Source organism: Leptonychotes weddellii, chromosome 1 (assembly GCF_054177405.1).
Source record: "Leptonychotes weddellii isolate Sample4059 chromosome 1, ASM5417740v2, whole genome shotgun sequence".
NCBI lineage: Eukaryota > Metazoa > Chordata > Mammalia > Carnivora > Phocidae > Leptonychotes > Leptonychotes weddellii.
Genome location: NC_138369.1, coordinates 26,981,227 through 27,007,884, shown reverse-complemented (window position 1 = coordinate 27,007,884; position 26,658 = coordinate 26,981,227). Strand labels below are relative to the sequence as shown.

The 26,658-nt window shown below is 44.6% G+C and overlaps 1 protein-coding gene across 2 annotated transcripts in view; it reads left to right on the top strand.

The window, feature by feature from the left end:
- The window catches only part of PRICKLE2 (prickle planar cell polarity protein 2), a 316,927-nt gene that overhangs the window by 158,924 nt on the left and 131,345 nt on the right, over window positions 1-26,658 (top strand). Inside the window, exon 1 of one of the 2 annotated variants that reach the window (XM_081801448.1) lies at window positions 3,901-4,146. The exons of the other annotated variant lie outside the window; for it this stretch is intronic. The gene's annotated coding sequence lies outside the window, so the exon portion shown is untranslated. Of the gene's footprint in view, window positions 1-3,900; window positions 4,147-26,658 lie in introns of those variants that run through there. 2 annotated transcript variants of the gene reach the window in all.

Sequence of the window (26,658 nt, the reverse complement as noted above, 5' to 3'; positions counted from 1 at the left end):
AGGCCTAACTCTAAAGTCTTTTCCTCCCGACGATACCAGCTCTGTCAGTGCAGATGTTACTTCCTCCAGGAAGCCTTCCTTGAGGAAATACCTCCCCCCTGCAAGGCTGGTTGGGATGTTCCTCCTCTGTGTTTCCATAGCAGTTTATACTCCCTTGTTATGATATTCTCTGTTCTGTGATGGGCAGTTTCTCTGCTGCCACCCCGCCCCCCACTTTTGTCTGATGGCTGAATGAGCCCATCTTTCCTAGGAGACCTCTGCCACTTTGCCTTCTTACCTGGGCACCACGTATAACGTACAGCCAGGCCTTCAACAGTCTACTGTAGTTTAGACTTCACTGTATTTGAGGAGGAAGGATTTAGGGAAATGTAATCCAGCTCTAAATGTGGAATGGTAGAGTTGCCTCTCTGCTGTTCTGTTAAGTGCCTCCTGCTTCCCTCTGTCTTTGCATTATTAAACCGTTCCATTTTTTTTTAACACTTCACTGTTTTATTAACTGTACTTTTATGAATAATTAATACATGCAGATGTTCTTATGTTTATTTATCCTGCTTCAGATACCTTGTGTTTCTTGAATCTGAGAATTCATGAGTTTTATAAATTCTAGAAATTTCTCAGCTATTATGCCTCTCCCCAATTTCTCTCTTTTCTCCCTATGAGACTCCTATTAGACATAGGTTGGGCCTTCTCATTCTCTTCTCTGTATCTCTTACCCTCTCTTGCATCTTTTTCAACTCTTTATTCCTTTGTGCCTCATTTGTTCTGTCCTGAGGTCTTTATTTCTCTCTTCAGGAGTATCTGACCTCCTGCTTAATCCATCAGTCGAGTTTTTAATGTCAGTGAATCAGTGAGGAGAGATAGAAATCACTTCTTATTCCCTTTTAGGCTTTCAATTCTAGCTTTCATGTTTTTAATCATTGTAGACTTTATTGCGTGTTCTTTTTCAGAATGGTATTTCATGACCCTAAACTCTTGAGCTCTCATCCTCATAGTTGTTGACATGGTTCTTATCAGTTTCCTGGGTGTCCTGTAATTTACTCGTGGGAGCTCATGTTTTTGAGGGCCACATATTGGCTCTCTGAGGCAATTTTTGATCTGCCTCTGTAAGGCAGATCATGAAGAGGACCAATTTTATATTTATTTTTCAGTTAGGGTTTCCTGGTTCTGACCTCGGTTATTCGTACTCTACTCTCAAGAAAGGCACAGGCCTGGGGTTCCTAATTCTTAGCTTAAACTTTTCCCTCCTATCCCTAAAGATAGACAGGTTTCATTGGGCTGGTCGACAGTTTTTCTAATCTGCTATTTGTTCTTCGCGGGTGCAACCCTCAGTGAGTATTCCTGGTTTTCTGCAGGGGTCACATAACAACTTCCTGCATCTCCTTATCCCAAGGCCTTGTCTCCTGTCCTGCATGGGCATTAAAACCTTAGTCCCTAGGGAAACAAGACAGACTTTCCCCCTGCTGCCACCACCTTTCCCTCTACCTCATGAGTTTACATGCTTACCATTTTTTTCTTTGGATACCTCTTTATTTCTACTACTTGGGTGTTTTCCTCTCCTTATTGCGGGTTAAGCACTTAAAGAATTTATTAAATATTTTATCCAGCGTATCTAGGTGTTTGAAGGGTGGGAATTTTCATCATTTGCCAGATTGCCCAGAACTAAGACCTTACTACAAGTTCATGGTAAAATAATCAAATAATACACAAGGCCATGTTATGAAATATTAGTCTCCTTCCTGTCTTCAACCTGTGAACTTCTCAGATCACCTTGCTAGATGTAATAACCTTTATCATTCTCTGAGTTATCATCCTAGAGGCATTTTATGTATAAACAGCATGCATATGTAGACATAATGCATGAAGATTTATTTATGCTGGTGAGAATATATTTTACCTTCTACACTGCACTCAGCAATATGTTTTGGAGTTCATCATATATTAGTGCACTCAGCTCCACCTCTTTTCTTGTCATGACTGCATGGTATCCCATTAAATGGAGGTACTATAATTTATTTAACAATGTCCCCTATTGGATAATTTTTTCAGTTATTTTGAGATTACAAACTATCTTCCAATAGACATTCCTGTACGTAAGTCTTTGCTTGTGTATCATTTCATGTAGTTTTCTTTGTTGACCTGTTTCTCTGTTTTTCTCTCTTCTCCCCTACCCTATGATGGTTAATTTTATGTGTCTACTTGACTGGGCTAAGGTATGCCCAGATGACTGGTACAACATTATTTTGGGTGTGTCTGCAAGTTTGTTTCCAGAAGAGATTAACATTTGAATTAGTAGACTTCACAGAGATTGCCCTCATCAATGCAGGTGAGCATCACCCATTACTTTGAGTGCTAAGTAGAACAAAAACGTGGAGGAATGGTCAGTGTTCTCTCTATTTGAGCGGAGACATCCATATTCCCCTGCCCTCAGACAGCACTGTTCCTGGTTCTCAGGCTTTCAGACACAGACCAAGGCTTACACCCTTGGCTCCTGATTCTCAGACCTTCCCTCCTGGACTGAATTATGCTTCCCGTTCTCCAGGTTGCAAACTGTGTATCATGGGACTTCTCAGGCTCCATGACTATGAGAGCCAATTCCTTTAATAAATCTCAAATTTATGTATATCCCATTGGTTCTGTTTCTCTGGAAAACCCTGGCTAATTCCTGCACCCCTCTCCCCCACTCCAGTCCCACTATAAATTCCTTGCCGTCAAGGGTGTTATCATTCATTGGTGACTCTGGCACCCTGCGTGGGGCCTGGTGCTGAATCTGCACTGAACTCAGATCTGTTTCATGAATGACTGGGTACTTACCAAAAAGACAAACCAGCAGTCAGACCAGTCCCAACCTCAAGCAGATGTATTTTGATTTCAGTAATAACAACAGCTATTGAAGCTATTGACTGAGAACCTCCTCTACTCCAGACAAGAGCTAATGCAATCTTGACAACAGCTCTGTGAGACAGGAGACAGCATCTTGCTCTACGGACCAGGACACTGAGTACAGGTTATTTACATAACTAGCAAGAAGCAGAGGCTGCATTTGGGTACAATTGTGTCTGAAATCAGTGCCTGGACTCCTGAATACTACCTTTTAATTAACATTTGTATTGTCACAGACGATGCAGGACATCTCCCTCCCTCCCTTCTTCCCTCCCTCCCTCCCTCCCTTCCTTCCTTCCTTCCTTCTTTCCCTCTCTCCCCCTTCCTTCCCCCCTTCCTTCCTTCCCTCCCCTCCCTTCCTTCCTTCCTTCCTCCCTCCCTCCCTCCCTTCCCTCCTTCCTCAGATATTTCCTGAGAGCTCACAGTGTTCCAGGCAGGGAGTAATAGTGTGATTATCGGTGAAATCATTTCTGCTCTGGTGGAACATGCAGTGTGAAGGCAGAGACAGATTAAGCTAAAAAAGCGTGATGAGTGTCTGGAAGGGGAGATAATGGGGAAGCTTTAGAAGCACAGAGCTTGGAGGCTCTTCCCAGGCATAGAGGGTCTCCAACATCTGGGATCAACTGGATGACCCTTGAACGATGAGTGAGCTGGGGGGAGATGGACCAGAGGGGTGAAGGACGAGGGTCCAGCGGGCTCCTTGTCTTCCTCCAGTGCTCTTTACAGTATGATCTTGCTCTTCCAGCCACAGCCAGCTCTCAGGACCTCTACATGCAAAAGCCAGAGAGCCTGTGTCCTTCTGCTTCTGAAAGGTGGTTGAACCCCCTCCAGCCCACCCCACCCCACCCCACCCCACCCCACCAGCACCACCACCACCCATCAGCCTTTTCTAATTTTAAAGCAGTAGCTTCCTTGATTGAAATCTCAATTTGGGAACAGGCCTAGGATTGGCCTGTGGCTCAGGATTTTCACCAATAAGCGGAGTGGGAGGTGGAGAGGCGTCCCTTTAAGCAGCAGGGAGGCAGCCTGGAGAGCTTGAAGCTTCTCTCCCCGGGACCTGAGCGGTTATCCTGGCCGCCGGATCAGGGCCACAGCCCCGGGAATGTCACCCCCCTTGCGCGGAGCCCCTGCAGGGCCCCCTCTGGCTCCCGGCAGTTGGCGGCGGACGCCCCGCCGGGCTTCTTAGCCGCCCCCCTCCCCCCCCCCCACTCCCAGTTCCCCGCCGGCGGAGGCGCCGCAGCGGCGGGCGATGCAAGGCTGAGCCGGGTAAGTGGCCCTCCTGTGGCCGGGGCGCACGGAGGGGGGGCGCTGGGGCGCCTTTGCTCCTGCTTTTCCCGACCCTCCCAGGGAAAGGGGCCTGGAGCCGGGACACTGACCTCTGGCAGTGATGCGCCTGGCCACACAGAGACAGGCGGTCGTGAGCTCTAGGGAGGGGACCGAGGGATCATGTTGAGCTGTCTGCCGGCTATTGCGCAGCCACTTTATTAACCAGTAATAAAAATGACGGTACCAGGAGGTGGGGGTATTGTTGCGACTGTATTAGGACGACTTTGGGGGAAACATTTAAACTTCTCCGAACTTGCTTTTTAAACAGTCATTATTCTCTTATGATTCATTTTCCTCACATATTTAAAATGCATTTATTGCTAATGACCTACTTACTTATTTTCCTTACACTATCAAAAAATATGTTCAGTGTCTTCAGAAAAATTATTTAAAAAAATGAAGGACTTCTCCCCACACTCCTTATTGTTTGCCTTCCTAGAACTTTTAATATTCATGCCTTTTCTCCTTGGTAGGTCCCCGTAATTAAGCAATTCTGCATTTGCTCATGTGATAGCTCTGAATTGGGGGTAGAAGTGGGGGAGAGACCCCCCTCTTCTGGCCTTCTTCTAGTTCACATAGGGGAGTCTAAAGGATGGGGAAAGGTTTTTTGTGGGGGTAGTTAATTGGAATCCTCTCTTCCAGTTTTTCCAATGCACCCTCAGTTTCGGGGAGTCAGGACCTGAGGAGGACTGGAATTATGCATATCTGGAGTGCCTGGGTAGCTGTATCCTAGGGAATTCTAAAACCAAAAGAATCCATAGGGTTTGAGGGGTGGGGGTAAGGTTTACTGAAAAGGTAAAGTTTTAGCTTCCCTCCTCGCCCTCCCCAATCTGCCTGTTCACTTGCATATAACACTAAGCAAGAAGTTGGAAGCCTAATGCAAAGGGTCAGAGTTTTTTTTTGTTTTTTTTAAGATGAGACGGCTGGAAGAAATCCCTTCCAAAATTGGAGCAAAGTCTGATGCATGGATTGCCAAACTCCATTTCTGCCCATATTAAATTATTTCGGCATTTTGCTGGGCTGGGCTTTATTTCTAGTTGCTGAGGTGGTGTGAATTATTTGTATGCTTTGGGTTCCCTGCTTTCTGCAAACAGATGTTTTTATCTGTGCAACTCATTGAATAATTAGAGAGATGGACATGGCCCTGTATGTCCAGAGTGAACAAACACCGCTTGGGGAGGATTTGGGCATGTCCTTTTCAAATCGTCCATTGCCAAATCTCCCCAGCCATTGGGCAATTCAGATAAAGGTGTCAAGTGAGCTGAGCAGTGAAGAATTTATATGTGCAGCTAATTCTGCTCGTCCTACAATAAAACATCTTCCCATGGGGCCAAAAAGTGGGGGAAGGGAGGCTTATAAAAATGATCCTGTGTTCTTAGTCACTGACTACCCAGCTCTCCCTGGATTTCTGAGAACCTGCCAGGAGAAACTATTGACTGAATGGAAGTTTCAAGAAATGCAGAACAGAAATCAGTACAAGCCCTCCTCGAGTGACTTTTATTTCTGTTTGGAGGAAAAGAACACTTTGTTAGAATAACAAATCGTGGCTGCTTTTCAAGAGCAGAAAATGGTTCTCGTTCTGAAGGCAGATTCGTTTTAAGAGTGTGAATCATTTGGTTTAGGTTTTTTCTTTTTTCTTTCTTTTTTCCCCCCCCTTTTGCAGTGGAGACTTGGAGATGATTAAACGTCCTGTCTGCAGGAAATTACTAGGAGATTTGAGTATTTTCCTGAATCAGCCTCAGATGGTACACAGCTTTGGGTGTAATACAAGAAAGCTCTGTTACCAGGCAATCTTTCTGCCGTGATAATCTCAACTCCCAGTCTTTCAAGCTTCTCCATCAACAGGCCTTTTATTTCTTATTTTTGGGGTTGTGCTTTCATTTAAGAAACTGAAATAACTCTCTCATTCCCTTCATGAGCTTTTTAAGACGGAACTTATTTTCTGAGACAGTTTTATCGAGCACACTTCCCCACTGGCCTCCTCCCACTAGCCTCAGCAGGAAAAGCTCTTGGCTGCTTTTCCCAAGATTTCCTATAAGCCGGGATTGGAATCCTTAGGGACACAGATGTCTCAAGGAAGGAGATGCGCCAGGGTTGGAGCTAACGCTCACCAATTTGGTGGTGACATTTATGGTCTGCGTAGAGCTGTGTGCAGAGAAGGCACAGTGGTTCTGTGTTGAGTTTACCATGAAGTGCATCGTGCATCGGCAGTGTGGAGAATGGACAATTAAAAGAGTGTAAGGGACAACTGAGGGAAACAGCGTGCTGCTTTGTCAAGTTGTGCTTACAGAGATCTGCTGGCTTTAATAATTTGGAAAACCAAATCTCAGAGATGCTCTGCTCCCCCGGCCATTTTTCTTAATCTTTTCTGAAAGGTATCCCATCACATTAAGTACTTGCTAGCTACATCATCAAACAGGAGAGCCCTGGGTGCATATAAACTCAGTGCACTATTCCAATGTCAATGAGAGGAAGCAGAGGGAGTAATTTTTTTAGCTACCAGAGCACAGAATGGTAATCCTTGTGGCATATAATGAAACTTTATGAAAATTGTAGCGAGAGTTTAAATGCAATGTTCAAAAAAAAAAACCAAAAACCCGTTTCACTGCTGCTATTTTTTATTTTCTCAAAATCTAAATGGCAAGGATTCTTTTTCAGGATACTTAGCATTTGATTACCATGCAGTTGTATTGGTGACGTTCTTTTTCATATCCTGCTGCTCTGCGTGACAAGCAGGAGAAGACGCGCTTTTGCAGAGATTGTATCTGGACATTTTCCAGAACAATGGAAGGTGTAGGGGCGGCGGAGGAAACAGACAGACGCAGGTACTGTGGGACTCAGTGTCTGGGAAAACTCATGAATGATTTCCCTGCAAATTTAGCCCAGAGGCCTTTGAGAATTGCTTCATATTTGGCTTTTACCAGCCAGCCTGTGTACAGAAATCATGGTACCCATCACAGGGGGCTCTCTCCTCACAAAGCACCTTCCAAGAAGATGCCAATCCACAGGGAGTATGTACGTGACATTGCTTGTCACCTCTTTGAAAATTTGCTTCATACCACTTTTTCTTAAAACAAGCAGACAAAAACTATGACTACTTGATTTGTTGGGAACATTTGCAAAAGGTTACTTTGCATTCACCTGGGCTGCTATAATTATGTATTTTATAAGTGATCAAGGTTCTGTTCAGGCTTCTGAGGATGAGCAAATATCTGTTGAGTTGGATTTCAGACAATTCCAGGGGTTTTTTTTTTTAAGATTTATTTATTTATTTTAGAGAGTGAGAGAGTGCGGGGTGGCGGTGGGGGTTTGTGGAACAGAGGAAGAGGGAGAGAGAGAATCTCAAGCATACTCCTTGCTGAGCACAGAGCCCTACGTGGGGCTCGATAATGACCCTGAGATCATGACCTGAGCCAAAAGCGAGAGTCGGACGCTTAACTGACTGCCCCACCCAGATGCCCCTCAAACAATTCCACTTTTGAGCACTTGGCTGTCCAGCCTGGGGTAAAGGTCTCATATATGCATATTGTAAATGATAATAAACAGAATGATAGCTGTTAACTTACTGACTTTTTGCCAAGCGTAGACTAAATGTCTCACCAACCTTTCTTAGACTTTACTCCACGTAAGAATATTTCTTTGGACAATCTGTTTCAGTAAATCTGTGGTGTGACCTGGAAATTTGCATTTTAAGAAGCATCCCAGGTGGGACCTTGGACTCTAGTTTGAAACACACTTTGCATTTGTGTTCATTATCATTCAAAATCCTCACATTAACCCAAATAGATGCTATTATCATCCCTATTTCACAGATAAGGAGGAGTAGGCTCAGAGAGGTTCAGTAACTCCCTGGGGTCACGTAGCTACTAAGTGGCCATGCAGGGGACCTGGACCTGTAACTCTCCAACTCCTCTGTCCCTGTGCTCAAGCTGATGCTCTTGGTGGTTGGGAGGCCTTCTCTCTACAAGTTGGACCTAGTGGCCCTTCCCCCCAACTCTGTCTTCCTATGATACTGGCATCTAGGAGACGCTAGTCCACAGGGACCCCTTTTATGCAGTTTGCTCTGGCCGAATTTAGGAAGGACTGAATAGGGGTGTAGGCATTAATGTTAATACTTAAGGATTGTCCAGCTAATTTGCCCTGAGTTCTCTAACTGCCAAGCCAAGATAAGTCAAGATCAGATTAATTCATTTGTGAGGTGCTTTTCAGTCCCCCCAGCTTTTGGAATCTTTAAGGCAGCTCTGTCCCCTTCACAGGCCCTTTCACAATTCCCAGGGCCACTTCCTGTCTTCTCTGTACACTTCCACAGAGTCCTCCCACAGAGTCCTATACCCAAGGAGGTGGAAGCCTTTTCCTGATGCCCATAACCTGAGCCCACCTGAAGCCCCTCTTTTTTCTCAGTCTTCTGTATAAACTGCCCCCAATCTGGGTAGAGTCCTGTGGAAAACAAATGCAAAGGAAATATTGAGAAGAAGAGAGGCAGAGATGAGGAGTTTCATTTAGACCTCTTGCCTGATTCCCCCTTGGCCTGACCTGATTTCCCTTGCCTCTGGGCACGCGGACGGGTGCTGATTTATCTTGCTTAATTGCTGCAAGATTGTGATATAGGACAAACCACTTAACCTCATGAGCTTTGCCTCCATTATCTGTACAGTGGAATGCTCATGTCAACCCTTTCTCCTTTGGGTACAAGTGACATAAAGACCGTGGAAGCACTTTGGGCTTTGTTTATACACATTCTGAAGGTGCGCTTATGTTGCCTTCAGGCAAGCAGTGGTTCTCAGTCTGTGTTCCAGGGAGCACCCATTGGCAAATTGCTCTTCGAAACAAGAAAGCAAAAAATGGTTCCATGTATATTTGCAAAATGTGACATCCTGCGTCTTTTGTTGAGGAATCATAGTTCATGCTAGTACATTAAAGGCTCTGAGCCCTGTTTGGCTTTGCGTGTTCCCTGTTAATGGGGTCCCAGAACCCCTTTGCAGCATCACCCATCACCGTGCTGCACAACACAGATGGGGCGGAGCTGCCAGGCTTCAAGATGGCAGCTACTACTTACTAGCAGTGTGCCTTTAGACAAGTCACTCACATCTCGCAACCTCCATTTTCCCTTCTCTCTGAAAGGGGAATAATAATGGTACCTACCCCACAGAGTTTTAAATAAAGTTACGTAAATTAAGAGATTGCCTTCCACCTGTTGGAAACATTCATCTGAGCCCTCTGGGAGCGCCATTCTCTCCTTCTGGCTTTCTTCTCTCTCTCTCTCTAACCTTCTATATGTCCCATTTGCCATATTTTCCTTTCCTTGTTCTCCTCCACTAGTTTTTCCTAAGTTGGACTGCTCTTCTCCCCTCTCTCTGCGTTCTTCTGTTGTTCATTTTTGTTTGCTCGCTTGCCAACATCCGTCCTTGGCTGCATGTCATCACATACTGATGACTCCCAAATTGACGTGTTCAGCCTGGACCTCTCTCCTGAGCTCCAGACTTATGTACACACGTCTCTTCTTAGTGTCTTTATTAGATATGAAACAGGCTTCTCAAACGTCATGTGTCAAAGCACAACCCTAGATTTATTCCTCAGCCTGAGCCTTTACCAGGTCAGCAAATGGACCCGCCCCCCCCAGCCATCTAGTTGCTGAGCTACAAACGTTGGGCATCTTTCTCTTTTCCACACACTCCCTTGTCCAGTCCAGTGGGAATAAGTCCTTGCAGCTCAACCTCAAAAATATATTCTATTTGGGACACGGGGAAGGAAGAGGGCAGACTGCTTAGAGAGGGGTTTCAGGTAACTTCATGGGGTTCTGAAGGGCCTTATATCGAGTATGGGTTTCATGGGGATAGGCAGTTGTCAAAATTGATCAGTCTTCCATGTAAAATACACATTTTGCTGTATGTAAATTACACCTCCCTAAAAAATCTGATAGAAAAGATATATATCCCAAAGAGGACCACTGCTCAGTGTGTCTGCAGGCATGACTTCCGAATGCCACCATCATGCCTTACTTTGATTACTCAGTCACCTTCCCAAATACCTAGTGTTTCTAAAGCTTAAATCAGATTCTCTCACTCCCTTATTAGCACTTTCTAATAGCTTCCCATGACGGTAAGGACAAACTGTAAACACATTACCATGAGCTGCGAGACCCCCCCCACTCCCACCCCAACAACACCAGCACACACCTTTCTCTGTAAGGACATCTCCCAACCGCTAGTACCTGTGCTCCAGTCATACCAGCCCTTTAACCTCCCAAGCCCCTGCCTGCCTCAGGGCCTTTGTACTTGCTGTTCCTTTTTGCTCAGAATGCTCTAGAACTTCGCCTGGCTGGCAGCTTCTCATCACTGGCCTTCTTAGCTTAAAGGTCATTCTACCAAGAGGACTCCCTACCTGGCTTGGCTTCACTACCATCCCCCAACTCCCCAACACACAGACACTCTGTTTTTGCCACATTACCTTATGAATTTTTGCTCAAAGCACTTCTCAAGATAGAAGTGTTTTTCGACGTGATAACTGTCTTCCTCTCTCTCCTGAAGGGCAGGGAGTGTGTCATTCAGTTCCCATATTCCATACACAGACCTGCCACCAGTGGGAGTGCACTAAATTGAATGACTGCCACCTAACTCAGTGTCTGATACAGCAACTGCAAGAAAATTGTTAGTTAATAAACAGTTTTAAAGTTCTGTTTTATTACTCTTCTCCTTCTCTCATCTCCCTCTTCCTTCGTGATAGGAAAACTAATGTGCTTCGTGACCCCACTAAATCCACATATTTAATGTTTCTGACCCTCAAGTTTGTTTTGTTTTGTTTAATTATAAAACAAGGTCAGTGATAGCTGCCCCTTGTAGAGGTCTATAAACTCTTCGGAGGAAGGTGTTATCACAGTAGGAATGAGGCATTAGTGTTTTATCACCTTTTAAAAATTGTCCCCAGAGCTAATGGTTTTCTTTGAAGGCCCCGAGCCTTTGAGCTCTCCTGCTGAGGAAATCTTACCAGATCAGCTGCAGCCCTGGGAACATTACTTGAGATGCAAAGATTTTTTTTTTTTCTTTTTAAAGATTTTATTTATTTATTTGAGAGTGAGAGAAAGAGCACAGAGGAGAGGGAGAGGGAGAAGCAGACTCCCCGCTGAGCAGGGAGCCCCATGTGGGGCTCAATCCCAGAACCCTGAGATCAAGACCGGAGCCAAAGGCAGACGCTTAACCGACTGGGCCACCCAGGCATCCCGAGATGCAAAGATTTTTAAGATTCACTGAAAGTCCCACAAATGGCTTTGCAACTCACAGGGCAGTAAACATGTATATATATTTTATTTTATTTATTTATTTATTTTTTATTAGAGAGAGAGAGAGAGACAGCAAGAGAGGGAACACGAGCAGGGGCAGAGGGAGAGGGAGAAGCAGGCTTCCCGCCAAGCAGGGAGCCCGATGCGGGGCTCGATCCCAGGACCCTGGGATCATGACCTGAGCCGAAGGCAGACTCTTAACGACTGAGCCACCCAGGCACCCCTATATATATTTTAATCTCTTGGAGAAAATCTTGCCCAGAGAACAAAGGTGGACTGGATGTCTAGTGCCTGAGACTTCCTCCCCTCCCTGCTCCCAAAGACTCTCACCCAACATCATTACTGGAGTGCTCATTTAAAAATCAGAACAAAAGATTGTATATTCTAGAAAAGAGTGAAAGCAAGTATTGGTGAGGAAGAGGATGTCCTTCCCTAGGTAGGAAGAGAATGATACTGGCATTTCTGAAAACCTACAGGCCCCGGCTTATTTAGACTATTCATCCAGTCACTAGAACAGGAAAAGTGCAGAAGGTTTATTTGCTTGGAGCTCTGGTTGGAAGCACTAAAGGGCCCTTTCAGAGCTCAGGGAGCAGCACTGTGATTGATGAGCAGTGTCTGCTGTGGACAGGAATCGTCTTTGGTCTTGTCCATAAAGAATGAGATTGTTAGATTTGGAAGGGCCTAAGGAGATTATCCAGTCCAACTCTTGACCTGGTAACTACTAAACCGTGTTTTGGGGGCTTTAGAAAAATAATCATGAGCTTGGCAAAGTAATAACCCTTAACTTTTTAGGCCTTTGTTTTCCTCATGGGTCTCATCAGTGCATTCAACATGGAGCACTATAGCACCTCCTAGGAATGTTTGGTGGGATCTTCCAGTTAAGTTTGGGAAATTCTGCATTTACCATATCCCTTCTGAAACACACATAAGGCAGAGTAAACATGGTCAAGGTCCTGAGAAGTTCAACTATAAAGAAACCTATCTAACATTGTTTCCCAAATCTTTGTGATCCCAGGATGCTTTTCAGGGACACCTGTTGCCATCTTGTAGAACACTCTTCTTTAGATGATGTCATATGATGTTTAGGAAGTGGGGGATATATTAGTTTCCTAGGGCTGCTATATCCAAGTGTCATAAACTTGGTACAACAGAGCAACAGAACTGTATTCTTCCATAGTTTTGGAGGCCAGAGATTTGAAAATCATGGTGTCACCAGGGCCATACTCCCTCCAGAAGCTCTGGGAGAGAATCCATTCCTTGCCTCTTCCAGATATTGGTGCCTGCTGACAGTCCTTGGTGTTTCTTGGTTTGTGAGTGTATCACTCCCAGTATCTGCCTCTTCTTCACATGGCCGCCTTCTCTCTGTGTGGCTATTAAATCTCCCTCTGCCTTTCTTTTATAAGGTCATTTACAATGACATTTAGGCTCACCCAGGTAATCCAGAATAATCTCATTTCAAAATCCATAATTTTAATTATATCTGCAGGGACCCTTTTCTCAAAGATGACGTTCGCGGGTTCCAGGATTTAGGACATGGACATATCTTTGGGGGGGGGTCATTTTTCAGTCTCACACAAGGACATTTGACTCAAGGATCAGGAGACCTGCATCTAGTCCTTGCTTTGCCAAGAGCTCCGCCCACCACAGCTACATGGGGCAGCAGTTAGAATGGTTACATTGGGACACAGGGCCCATTTCTTTACCCTCAAAACCTCAGTCCCCTCAACTATTAAATGGGATGTAATTGTACATACTTCATAGGATGATTATAAAGGTTAAATGAGATCATTCTTGTAGTGTGCTTAGCACAGGTCAGTACTAAGTATTAGCTTGTTACTCTAATGGCATGTTTTTACTATTGTTGCTGCTCCTACCGCACTAAACCATGTTCTTTCTCCTTGAAATTTCTTGTCAAATGAAGTGATAGGGACTGCTTCATCACACAAAATATCCAGGGTCCTCTTACAACTAGTGGATGTTTCTGGACCTCTCAAAGGCCTCCTTTTATTTTATTTTTCAGATCTTTTCATGGAAATATAATATAATCAAGGAAAGTGAACATAAATGTTCAGCTCAGGGAGATTTTATAAACTGACCACACCCATGTCACCAGCACACAGATCAAGAATCAGATGTCACCCAGAGCCTCTTCTGTGCACCCTCTTTGGGTTTTCTACACTAACCATTATCCTTCCTTCCTTCTAGCATCATAGATTCTTCCTGTTTTTATATCTTAAATGGAACCACACAATAGGTACTCTTTTGAATCTGGCTTTCACTCAATGTTTCGTTTGTGAGATTCAATCATTTTGTTGTATATAGTTGCAGACCATTAATTTTAATTGTTTAGTATACCGTTCTTAAATAGACCCCAATGTATCCGTTCAATTGTTGGTGGGTGTTTGGTTAATATCTAGTTAGAGGCTATTACAAAGAGTACTGTTTTGGTCACTCTAGTACATATCTTTTGGGGAATATACAATGCTGGAACAAAATCCACGATACTTTGAGTCAAGAACTCTTTTTTCCCCATATAGCCTGTTTCAGGTGCTCTGCAACACAGAGAGCATCTCATAACCAAGGGGCACGGCTGCTTTGAAGGAATCATTCTCCTTCATTCCTGCCCACCACGTTCCGAAACTGTTGGCCAAGCTGACATTTCCACGATTGTTGAAATCTTTTCGAACCACCACACTTTGCAGAATACTCTTCTCTTGGCCTGCCTTCCAGTGGGCTGGGACCAGGTGTGGTCATTTCAGAGTAGTCAACACCCAGCCAGGGACACAGCTCCACATCCTGGCATCTCTCTCATTGCCACCCCACTTATTTACTCGGGCCCCCACTGCCAGTGGGAAGTCTACCCCTTCTTCCCTGACTGCCTTAAGGAGAGATGATATGGGCCACAGATGTCCCTTTCCTTCTCCATCTGAGGCCCCCACTGAAGTAATCCTACACACCCATTTCATAATCCCAAGCCTGGCATTTGGAACAACCCAACTGTCTTATAGATTAGAGCGTGTCCGACTGAAGGTTGGGGGCAGAAGGGTGGAGGAAGGAGTTGGCACAGACTGGTAGTGTGATGTGGGCACGAGCCAAAAACTTAGCACCATTGCTGACAAAGGTTGGGAGCTGCTGGTTTAACTCAGCCATATAATTTTCCTTTTGTTGGGAGAAGGTTGGAACTCATGCTTCAGCTGTTCCTGGTATTATATGCGTGAGAGATTCTTTCCTAGATCCCTGAACTGAGTTTGGTCATGGATGAAGCATTACTACCATACGGTGACTGGTAGAATCCCATTTGCGGCTTTGCCTGGGGTTCTATTAATTTGTGCCAGATTACACATGTCAAATCCGGAATTCGCTGGGGAAATATAAGATGGATATTAAGCATAGTTACCAAAACATTCAGAGAGATGAGATCTCAGTGAAACTAGGCTTGTCTTGTCCCTTTGTCTTGTTCATTTTGTCCCTTTTTATGATTGGTGGCCTTCAAATATGTCTGTGACAGGTAGAGTGGGGAGGGAGGCATAGGAAACAATACACTGTTATGCTCTTGTGTTTATTTTGTATTGCCTGGTGACCAAGAAGTGGGAAAGAAAGTGGGGCTGTTTGGGAAGGGTGAGGTTGACGCTGGAAGATTTCTTATCTGTTAAAGTCAACAAAGAATTAAGCCATATTTTTCTAGAGGATGATAATCTCTCACAAAAATGGGCAAATAATTGAGCAACTGCTATGCCAACTTCCTTTGGAGATTTAGTTATAATAACAGTTGTCATTTTTTATGCCTTTTTTAGATGACCAGCAGTGCCATGGGTCTCTGTCATGGGTCCACAGACTTTTTTTTTTTTTTTTTTTTTTTGGGTAAAGGGCCAGACGTTAAATATTTTAGGCTTTGCAAGTAAAGAGGCAAAGTTGTGGACACTATGTAGGTACTTACATAATGATAGGACAGATTCCCACACAATTTTCATTGACAGAATTCCCAATGTAATGATAATAATTGAGCATAACATTTTCATAATACAGGTCTGCTAATGAGAAGAATGAAATTCTTTTTTGAGGAGGTGGAGATTGGCATTACTGTTCCCTGTTGGGAAATTGATGGCAAACGTTTATCACAGAAAATCACCTTTCACTCATGGGCCAGGTGGTGGTGGGTTGGATTTGGCCTGGAGGCCATAGTTTTATTTACATTGTTGCTGAGCTGTATGTATCAATAATGCTTACGTTGGGCCGAATAGGACAGGGAAGAACTCAACATTGACATAAATATGTTGGGCATTTATTTCTCTCCCTGTAAAAGAAGTTTAGAGGTGTCATAGTGACCTAGGTTTATTTTTTCTGCCCTGCCAATCTCAGCATAAGGCTTCTGTTGCCAGAATCACCCCCGGTACCTGCTCCTGCCATCACATTTGCATTTCAGTAAGCAAGAATAAAGGGGGAAAGAAGCGCATAGCTCCTCTTTTTTAAGGAGACCTCTCAAAGTGCCCCCCAATCCTACCACTGTCTCATTGGCAGGCCATGGTCACATGATCACACACCTCTGCAGAAGAGGTTGTCTACTCCACCTGTTAGTGTGCTTAGAGAACAGTTGGAATCCTAACTCCTGAGGGGGGCAGGAGAAATGTTAGGATCAGCAGCTAGAGTTTTCTGCCATGTGGACCAAGGGCAGAAGGTGAGCCTTGGAGAGAGTGCCATCTTCCCCAAGGCCATGAGGTAGCAGGATCTGACCAGGTCTGCCCAATTCTAGTCTTCTGTCCCTCTCCCTAAGTCTACCCTTAAGCATTGTGGGGAGGTTCACATGCATAACATAAGGAATGAGATGATGAGTGGTCTGTATCCTTGATCCTTCCAAAGACGTTCCCAAAGTACCTATAAGGAAGGATGATGGCCATCATCCTTCAGTGGTCGGTGGAGAGCCCAGTGAAGAGTGGACCACGGCACATGGCTGCAGTTAAAGCCTCAATGACACCTCCTACTTCCCCCTAAACATTAATGCACATCTTGAGAATCCTACCAAACCTTTTCAGCAGTCACATAGAACAGGAAGCAAATACAGTGACCATCAAGCTCAGGCATGCAGAGAGGAAGCTGACAGGCCTTGTCATAAGCGCACTTACCTACCAAGCTGCATGAAAGCAAGGACACAGGAGCAAGGAAACAGTGCCTGGGCATGTGGACTTCTAAAGTGACTCTACACACTACTATGGCCTGGCATTTAGCCAACCAGGCTCACAACTTCTTATCCTGAATGGGAAGCTGGGGAAAGGTGGGTATGAGACCTCAGATTCCTTTTGCTTACTATGTATACAACATACTTCTCCATATTCCGTGTTTGTGGATGGAATCTGAAACCTCATACCCGTATGTATGTCTGTATGTGTGTATGAGTAATGTATACATGCAGATATAGATACAAATGTTCAGCTATTAGAACATTTGAGTGCTTGCTAAGTACCAAATCATTTAATTCCCATAATCCCACAGTAGCCTTTTGGGGTACCATCATCATCACCATGTTAAAGACAAGTCAATACAGTGTTGAGAGGGTAAGTAACTTGTTCAAGACCACAGGGCCGTATGTGGCAAACCCAGGCATTTGAACTTGAGTCTTCACTTTCAACTCTACTACTTTTGACTGTATTTCTTAAGTCACCCTGTAAGCTAAAAGCTGTAATAGCGTTTTCAACAAAGATCATGGGATTACCACAGTGGGAATGATTAATCTTGACTTGGGAGAAATGGGCAAAGCTTTCAAGAGGTGGGGACATTTGAGCTGGACTCAATGAGTAGGATCATGTGAGTGGGAAGAAGGAAATCCACTGAAACAGATTATTATTGGTCCAAGATGTAACACAATCTACTATAATAATAAATAACTAGCCCTGGCTAGTGAGGAGGTGAGAAATGGATTCAGGAGCCCCGTCTTTTTGTTCACCTCTCTCTGAATACTCCCATCACCATAAAAATAGCGGATCCATGTTCCTGAGGTGGCTTCTCGTCTAGCTCAGTCTTGTCTGTCAAGTTGGGGGCCAGGCGCAAAGCTTCTTGCCAGGAGATGACTTGCACTGAGGTTTAATGGCCTGGTATAGAATTGTGTGTTCCTCTTTCTACTGTATTCGGGACTTTGGTTTGTCTAAACTGGGCTCTGTGTGATAATGGAGAGGAATAAAGCTCATAAATAAAAGAGGAGACGAAAGTAGGTTTTAGTAATGAGGCTCCTGCTTGATCGCATCAGCAAGCTAAGGAAAGAGCCATTAAATATTTATTGAATTGTTGCATTAACATTTTCACTGCCTGCTGCGGACACTAAAACTCTCTGGAGAGTGCAGTCGTCTACCACCAAAGAGTGGAGGGAACCGGGGCCAAGCCGAAACCGACACCTCTATTATTACAGACTTCCATCTCTCTGAGGGGCCCAGAGAGACCGTTGCTAGAGGAGACTTGGTTGAGGTTGAAGACAGTGAGTGCACAGGCGGGGATGGAGCACAGCAGGCGCCCTACCTTGAAACGCCTCTCGGGCGATCAGCCAGCAGGTCCAGGCACATTCCAAGCTGCCCTTTGATTTTTTTCCAAGGCCACTGTCTCTTGAGCGTTTTGTTTATGATTAGTTTAATTATGATAAACCATGGTAAGATGTAGACCCTTGGCTCTTCTTCCTACCCCCCCCCCGCCTTCTTCTTAGTGAAAAAGATTCTTTAAATGGGGCTGTGTGAAGCTGGGTGAGAGAGTGCAGATTGCCTCAGCAGACCCAGCACTCTCCTCCTGTGGCCGGTCACCTTCCAAATAAGGCATGCTGTAGGTATTCCAGCCACTGTAAGGTCTTGAGCTGGTCAAGGAGTCAATTATTATGCATTAAAAAGCAATTCATCATCTGGAGTAGTGAACTCTTGTGTTATTTTTAGGCCAACCTTTTAATTTATGTGGCGTGCAAGAACAGGGTTTCTCACGTGAACTTCTGGAGGGTTCATGGAACAATACCCAGGGTAGGGGGTGGGGCGCCCAGCAGGAGTAGGTCTCTGAACGACTTTGCAATGATCCCATAGTTGGCTAGTTTTTAACAAGGACGTTGGAGTCAGACAGTAGTCCACCTCCCAGCTCTGCCACTTGACACTTTGATGATGTCGAGTGGGTCACTTACACGGCCTGAGTCTGTTTCTCTGCCTGTACAATGGATTCATTATGGGATGTACCCCAACAAATTGCTCTGAGGACAAGATGAGATAATGCATGTAAAGCCACTAGGATAATACTTGGTACATAGCAATCACTTCATCGGTGCTAGTTGTTGTTACTATTTCTTAAACCTTTAATTCTAACCTAGAACTTTCTAGCCTTTGAGACTTCCTGTAAAGCCAGACGGGAGGTGAATCTCAAATCACTAAATCATGGACGTTCACAACTGGAAGGTACCAAGAAAAGATCATCAAATTGGGGGTCGGCAAAGTCTGGCCCTCTAGCCACATCCAGCCTGCGGTCTTTTCTGTACATTGTTTTGGTGGAACACATTCAGGCCCATTCATTTATGTTTTCTCTATTTCTCTATGGCTGTTCTCCTACTGCAAGGGCAAAGCTGAATAGTTGTGACAGAGATGATATGAGCTACATGCCCTCAAAGCCTAAAAGCTTGACTCTCTGACCCTCTACAGAGCAGGTTTGTTGACCCCGATCTAATCCACTTAGGATTTGCCCCTCAGGAAACCAAGGCTCAGAGGAGGACAAAGACTTGAAGAGATACACTGCCAAGTCTTGATCATAAGCTCCCTGACTGCTCTCATGCTGTTGTGCATCTTGCCTCCTGGCTTGCCAAGAAAGGGATCATGGAAACACCAGGGAGAGCTCATCCACTCGTGTATTGGAAACCAGAGCAGAAGTGCTGTTGACCAGCAAATAAACCAATCCTGCCATGGAGGAAACCACTTCTTAGAGGTAAAGGATCAACACTGGGATGATGCAGGATCATGCCCACCACTCCGGCGCTCATGTCAGCTGAAGGAGTTACAACCTCCCGCTCAGTGTTCTCCAACCAGTCAACCAGTGGGTGGGGAGGGGGCACGCTTCCATTGGGTCCTTCTAGCGTGTGGTGGACCTGTCTGGGCACAGTCAGTGGGGACCAAGTATGAACTTTCCTGAAAGAGAAAGCTGGTGAGGGAAGTCATTTTCATAGGCTTTTTGCTTCAGAGTCCCTCCCTATGCTGAATGCCTCCTCTTTTATCATTTTGTTGAGTGTCCTATTTGAAGCACGTCATTGAATCCTTCAAACAGCCTTACAAGACAGGAAACTGTTGTGACCCTCATTGTACAGAGGAGGAGGTAGAAGCTTGGAGTGGTTAACTGACCTAGTCAAGGTCACGAGACCAGTGGTGGAGCCAAGGCCTGAATGAGGGCTATCAGAGTCCAAAGAAAAGAGTTATATATTAGAGATGAGGGAAGGCTGTCCGCATAGGTATAGGCTATGCCCATTACTTTTTTTTTTTTTTAAGACCATCTTGGGTTGATTCATACACATTCTTAAACACTTTGTTATAATGTCTCCAGTGTGTTGCATTAAAATGTGAATTCACCCATAGGATTGTCTGACCAGAAAAGCAATAAATCTTATCTGCGTCTCAAGTGGTAAGAGACCCCGTCGTTGGGTGGTTCATCAGAGCAGGGGGATGGGTCTGTTGTACACACTGATGAGTCCCCAGAGCCTAGAACAGGGCCTGGCATGTATTAGGAGCTCAGTAAATATTTGTGGTGTATCGGACAAACTAGAATTCAAGATGTGAAATGTTATTAGCTTAAGTCACCAGATGTAACTGGGCTGCTATGCTCAAAGGCAAACCCGATATGGGTGAAGGGGCCCAGACTCAGACTGGGAAATTGAAAGCTTCAGACTTGCAGATCGGGAGGCACAGCAGTGAGGAACAGACACCCAGATGCGAGCAGTTCCCTGATCTCTGACCCCTCACCGGAGTTCTTGCCCTTATGTGCGAAATAGACTGTCTGCCTCTCAACAGAAATGCTAAAGAGTGGCTTGTGACTACTGCGCTCCCTCCAGAGAAAGTGCGCTGAATGCAGCCTTGGAGGACGTAAGGCGTGCTGGGACTGGGGGCGTGTCCCAGGCAGAGGGCCCAGCACATACAGAGCATGCCTGGAGTGTCGAGGGACAGCAAGGGGGAGGACCTTGGGGCTGGAGCCAGGATGGGTGAGCAGGGAGGAGGGGAGATGCCAGGGCACATAAGGCCTTGCTGGCCCGGAAGAGGAGTTTGGTTTGCACTCCTTGCTGGATGGGAAGCCCACAATGGGCTTCACACCCTGCAGTAAAGGAGGCCTCCCAGGGTTGCCAGTTTCCGAATTTCAACTCAAAGCAGTTTAAGCCAAAAGGGACTTTATTGGCTCATGGGAATTCAGAGGGGTGGCCCTTATTTCAGGCACTGCTGGGGGTGTGTGCTTGCACAGTGTCATAGGGACTCTCTCTCTTCTCCTGCATCTGTACCGCTTTGTATTGGCTTCATTTCCAGGCATGCTCTCTCCACCCTTCACCAACGAAGACCGTTTGCAGTTCCCGACCTAAGAGTGCCAGGATCTCAGGAGCAAGGCTTACTCACACTTCCAGTGTCCTTATCGGTGCCCTCCTCATGAAAAAAAATATTGATTGGCCCTGTCTTCTTGACAGACACACTCCTGGACTAATCAAGGGCAGGGGAGAGTGGCATGGGATGCCCTGGTTGGTTGATTGGGGTCATACATCCGCCCATAGGCAAGGTAAACTTGGCCTCTCTATAGTCCAGTGGTTCCCAGTGTGGTCCACTCCTCCCTCTCTCACAGGGACATTTGCCAATGTTGGAAAATACCAATAGGTGAGAAACCCAGTATAGCCCCATGAGGACATAGCTGCGCAAGGAGAACTTGTAATGCAGACCCAGGAATGGCCTGGCTCTCAGAGCCTTCCATAAAACCTGCTGGTGGGTAATGCTATGGTTAAGAGCGAAAATCAGCGTTTCCTTTGGTGATCGAGGGAAGGAGAGCGGTGATGGCTTCTGAAATTCTGAGTTCCCTTCTACCTCTGCTCCTTAAGAGTTTTCAGGCCTTGAGCAGGTCATTCAGCTTCTGTTTTCTGTTCACGAAAATTGGTGGAAAAAGACCCCATCGCACCAAGTGTTGGGGAGGTTTGGATTGAAGCTCCTCCGTGTAAAAGCAATTTAGAAACTGATAAGCTACCCAAGTAATGCATCCTAGAGACAATCTCTTCTGCACAGAGTGCTTTGCTACCCATTGTGTGTTCTGCAGAAGAGTCTCCATGAAGAAGCATCCATTATAGTGTGGGTGGTTGGAACAGCCTTGCAGTACGAGACAGCAAGCAGGAAAATACCCCCCCGAAAAGTGGGAGGGATTCAGACCTGGACAATGGGATATGTTGGATGTGCAACAGAACCGATGAGCTGTAGGGCTCAAGGAAAAGGGCTGTGGAGTCCTCAAGGCATTTACCGTGTAGCTTCTTTCCATTTAGGGGTTGAGCCTTGTTAGTTACAAAAGGTTGGTTGTGTGGTTTATTGACAAGTAATAATCTTTCACGCTGAGTCTCCATTTGACAAGACTATGACAGGTACTACAGTTCATACAGCTGCAATTTTTTTTTTCCCTTAGGTTGTTAATGTATATATTTTTCTTTATGGAAAGGGGAAAGATTGTCAGAGTGTTAAGGTAGTAAATCCTATTGAGGAAATGTCTGATAAATTTGTATATCAAAGGAGTTTACTTTAAATCACAGTTTTAAATTATAGCTTTGGGTAAGGAATCAATAAAGAATTTCCTTTAAGGGTTAAATTCTCGACCTATTTTTCAGCTTCCCTTAAGTCCTGTTACCAGCCAAGGTAGTGTGTGATCATGGTTTCTATGGCATCTACTATTATTGTTTAATTCTGTTTCCTAAGGGAGTCCATCAGGATAAAAGATTTGCCACATTTTGCAAAAAGGAGTAGTGTGAGGGGGTGTCTTTTAAAAAGGGGGTGACACATTATCAAATGAAGGGACACAGTTTTCCAGCTGGATTTGTCTCATTGGCTTTACCTCTCACTCCTTTGGTGTGAATGGTGATTGATCTGTGGTGCAAGTCACCACCTGCCTGATAGCTAGAGAGGTTGACCTTTTGCTCTTCATGTGGCGGACTTTATTAGCCTGCAACTGACTGACTTTGTGCCTGTCCCCACACCCACAAGCTGCTGCACATTAAGTACCTCTCCTTGGTCCTTTCTGATTGGGAAGTTATTGGGGGAAGAGAGGCAATTTCCCTTTGGCGTTGACTAGAAGGGTTTTTTTTTCCCCCTAATTAGTTGCCATTTGCCCATTATTAAGTGCTTTCCTTGAAATGAGTAAGGAAGACAGAGGAGGAGTTAGGTGAAGCAGGTTTCTGCCAAGACAGATCATTAGCAAGAAGTTAGTGGGAATGACTCAGGAAAATTAACTGATGTTAAGTGAATTATTTCTAATGTGCATTTTAATTTTTATCTAGTGAGATGGTGGGCTGCCTTTTTAAAAAAAGAAGTACTAAGTGCTCAGCTTTCTGTTGCCCAAATGTCCAGCAAGTAAAGTTTCAGTTACATAAGTTGGACAGAGGATGGACTTTAAAGTTTTATGGATTGGGGTGTGCAGACCAGGGGAGGGCCTGTCAGTCTTCCTGACCCATCTAAAGAATGAATGCCTGATTTCTCAGCTGGTGAGAAGCTGGTGAAAACCAGTCCAGACCCAAAGTCACTTTGATCTCAAAATTATTTTACACAGCCACTTGTGTTTCAGGCCCATTAGAAAATGAAATTCCATGCTGTAATTCCTAATTGAATTAATTTTCTTCAATAAAAAGCAATTTGAGTTGTCAGCTCAGTAGTATCCCACACCCGAAGGCCTATCTCTGGTGATAGTCTTTGTATCTCATCCTATGGCTGAAGAAACTGTGTTCTATCCTATGTCATGGTTAGGGCCCGGGTCACTTAAATTATGACCTACAACACTTGAGTCTAGGCATTCCTTCCTTTGAAATGGTGTCGTATTAAGTTAGGGAAAAAACTTTGTGCCTGGCTCCTAATTGCTGCAAAATTTTGCAAAGCTAAACAATGGAATCAAAAGAATCCACCTACCATTCAGGAGGTTATATATGATGCAAGACAAAAGGATGGCAAAATGTCTTTATCCCTTGAGAATAATAGTCATTTTAGAGTGTTACTCTTTTAAAATCAGAATGCTTAAAGGTAATCTGTAGCCTATAAATACATGGCAAGGTAATATAAATAGGATGTGCTGCCTCAAAAAGAAGCTCACTTCGATCTTCCTTGCACATTAAAATGCATGCATAGTGATGGCTGCAATTATTAAACTGTATTTTGGGAGCTTTCTGTTCAAATGAGGAAAAAGAAACATTATATAGATCATTAAAGTGTTACCACCTGATCAGGGAGCCTGGCCTTCTGGAGAAGAATTCTGTACTGGAACCTGACCAATCAAGAGGCCTAGATTCATTCTAGGGGCAGCCCTGCTAGCTACAGCTAGCTGGCCTGGTGGCTTTGGACAAGTCACATGACCTGTTTTGGTTTCAGGGTTTTCACCTACAAAATGAGATGTTCGAATATGTGATCCCAAATATATGAGTTTTGAAAAATGGACTTCAGAATGACCCACGAAGACCTTCCTGTGAATAAGTATTGGTAAACCCGGCAATGAACCCTGTGGGTAGATCCTGCCCCCTCATTCTCTGGGATTCCTCCCTGTATTAGGGGGCAGGAAAACCTGAGAACTTCAAGAACCGTTTTTTACCAGGGACTTTACTGAAACAAAGGTAGGGGCGTAGCATGGGTGAGTAAGACCTTTGGCTGTGAACTGGATCCAGCTCTCTACCTCTCAAGTTTAAGCATCTAATTCAATGGTCCTCACTGTGTGGTCCACAGATTAGCAGCATTAGCCTTGCCATCACAGGGAAACATGTCAGAAATGGAGATTCTCAGCCTCCACCCATCCCAGACCCACTGACAAGCGGAAAGTCTGGGGCTGGGGTCCCCAGGTCTCTCTATAACAAGCCCTCCATGTGATTCCGTTGCACATGAAAACTTTAAAACCACTGATATAACTGAGCCGAGACCACAGGCCTTATCACGTGGAGAAACTAGAAGATCAAAAAGAAAAGAGACTTTTATTCTAATGTCCAAAGGTGGGGGTGGGGCTACGGGTGGGGTGAGGGTTACCTGACATGATCACCAAGATCCCTGGGATAAAGTTTTAAAATGACAACTACAGCAGTGAGGTTTTCCAAGGGAGAGGGGGTGTACACAGGAGGGATTTGGTCTTTCGTGATACTCAGGAGAGACCAGACTGACAGGAAAAGTCTCAGCGAACAGTCTTTTAAAAAAGGGAGAAAGTCATCTTTGCCGAAATACCTGCGTTATTGGCCAACGGAGAGCACACAGCGATTCACATACCTGGTCCTTTCACCCGTGCTTTCTGCTCTTTCTTGAAAGCTCTGAGGCCAGATTTGGGTTTCAAACCATAGAACCTTCAGCTAGAGAATGTGTAGCTTGCGGGTTATACTGGATTTGAAACTCTCTCAGGAATCATCTGTTGGTCCAAAAGAAGAATCTCCCCCATGCGTCCCTGGATTTCAGTGATTGGCTTGGTTGAGAGAATAGTTTTATCACCGAGTCAAAACCCCTGAATTGCTCAGTATGTCCTCCTGAAGTCTACTTGAACACATCTCTCCCCTTCGAGGTTCTCATTTTGCTTTAAGATCTTCTGTTGGTCTGAGCAATGAGTCGGATTCCAAGTAGAAGCTGCAATCGACCCATGGAGCATAGATTTCTGAGTCCTCTGAATGCTCCAAAAGTAGAGGGGCAGTAGGAGATGAGGGCCACTAACATTTATATAGCCTTGATGACAAAGAATTCGAATCCATTTTTCCCTACTTTGTTCCAGACTGAGAAACATAGTATACCCCAAGGGGTGGTTCTCCTGTCCTTCTTCATCTATCCATCCAACCCTTTTAGTTGTGGAACTCTTGGAAATACTAGAATTTTTGGCAGATCATTTTAGGGGAATAAAATTAAACCATTTTTTTTTAAGTAAACTTTGGAAAATTGGAAAAAAAATTTCCAATGTCATCTATCCAATGAATATACAATTTTTCTTTTAGAAAAATGGTCTTGAAACTATCCTATGCTTCGTATCTTTTAATTTACCCCATTGACACCAAGTGGCTAAATAACTGAATTCTACGTCCTTTAGGCAGGATATCAATGTTATAGTGTCTATCTTTGACTACAAAATAACATACACATTGATCAAAAATTGACAGCCCAATCTTTAAGCACGCAGGGTACACTGTTGTATGCCGTGACACTCTGGTTGAGAACCTTTGGTCTACTGACAACCTCAATGTAATCATGTATGTGTATTATGTATACAGTTGTTTCTTTTGAGCTGTGATCCACTTGAGTCAAGGACTGTGCCTTATTCTTCCTGTATCCTGGTGACCAAATGAAGCCTAGATCATGCTAAACTGTGGTTTCTTAAAGGAATATATGAATTTACCCATACCCATTCTTTGTCATTCTGTACCCCCCCCATACCCATACACACACACACACACACAACCAGCCATTCACTTTTTTCCCTCTAGGCTTATCACTGTTTTTCCTTTAATTTTCATCACCTAGTGGCCAACATCAGAAGATCCAGAACATGTCCCCTAAATCCAGCGTAATTGAATGTCAACTCCAGCCAGGGAGAGCTCCCTTCTAAATATGACTTGATGATTATCCCAGACATTTTCAAGTGAGAGACTAATTACCACATTAGTTACTACATGACTCCCTCCACCAGCCAGCTCATCTTGTAAATTCCCTTAAAATGACAAGGCACAAATGAGTATATAAATTGGAGCATCTCGAGATGGTGTTTTTCCACTTGAACTGAGATCCCAGGGTTTCTGGCCATGGTTACCAAATGGTGGCCCAAACATTTTCGCTGAGCAAAATCAAACAACATGGGGTATTTCGCCACCAGGGTTGATTTCAGCAGACTGTCAAGGCCAAAATACTGTGACTTCAAAAATGCCGGAAGGGTCTCTCTGAGCCACGGCCGTGACTTCACGCAAGTTAACACTTCTTTATCTCCTGTTTTCTTTTGTCTTTGATTCATCACTCTGCCAA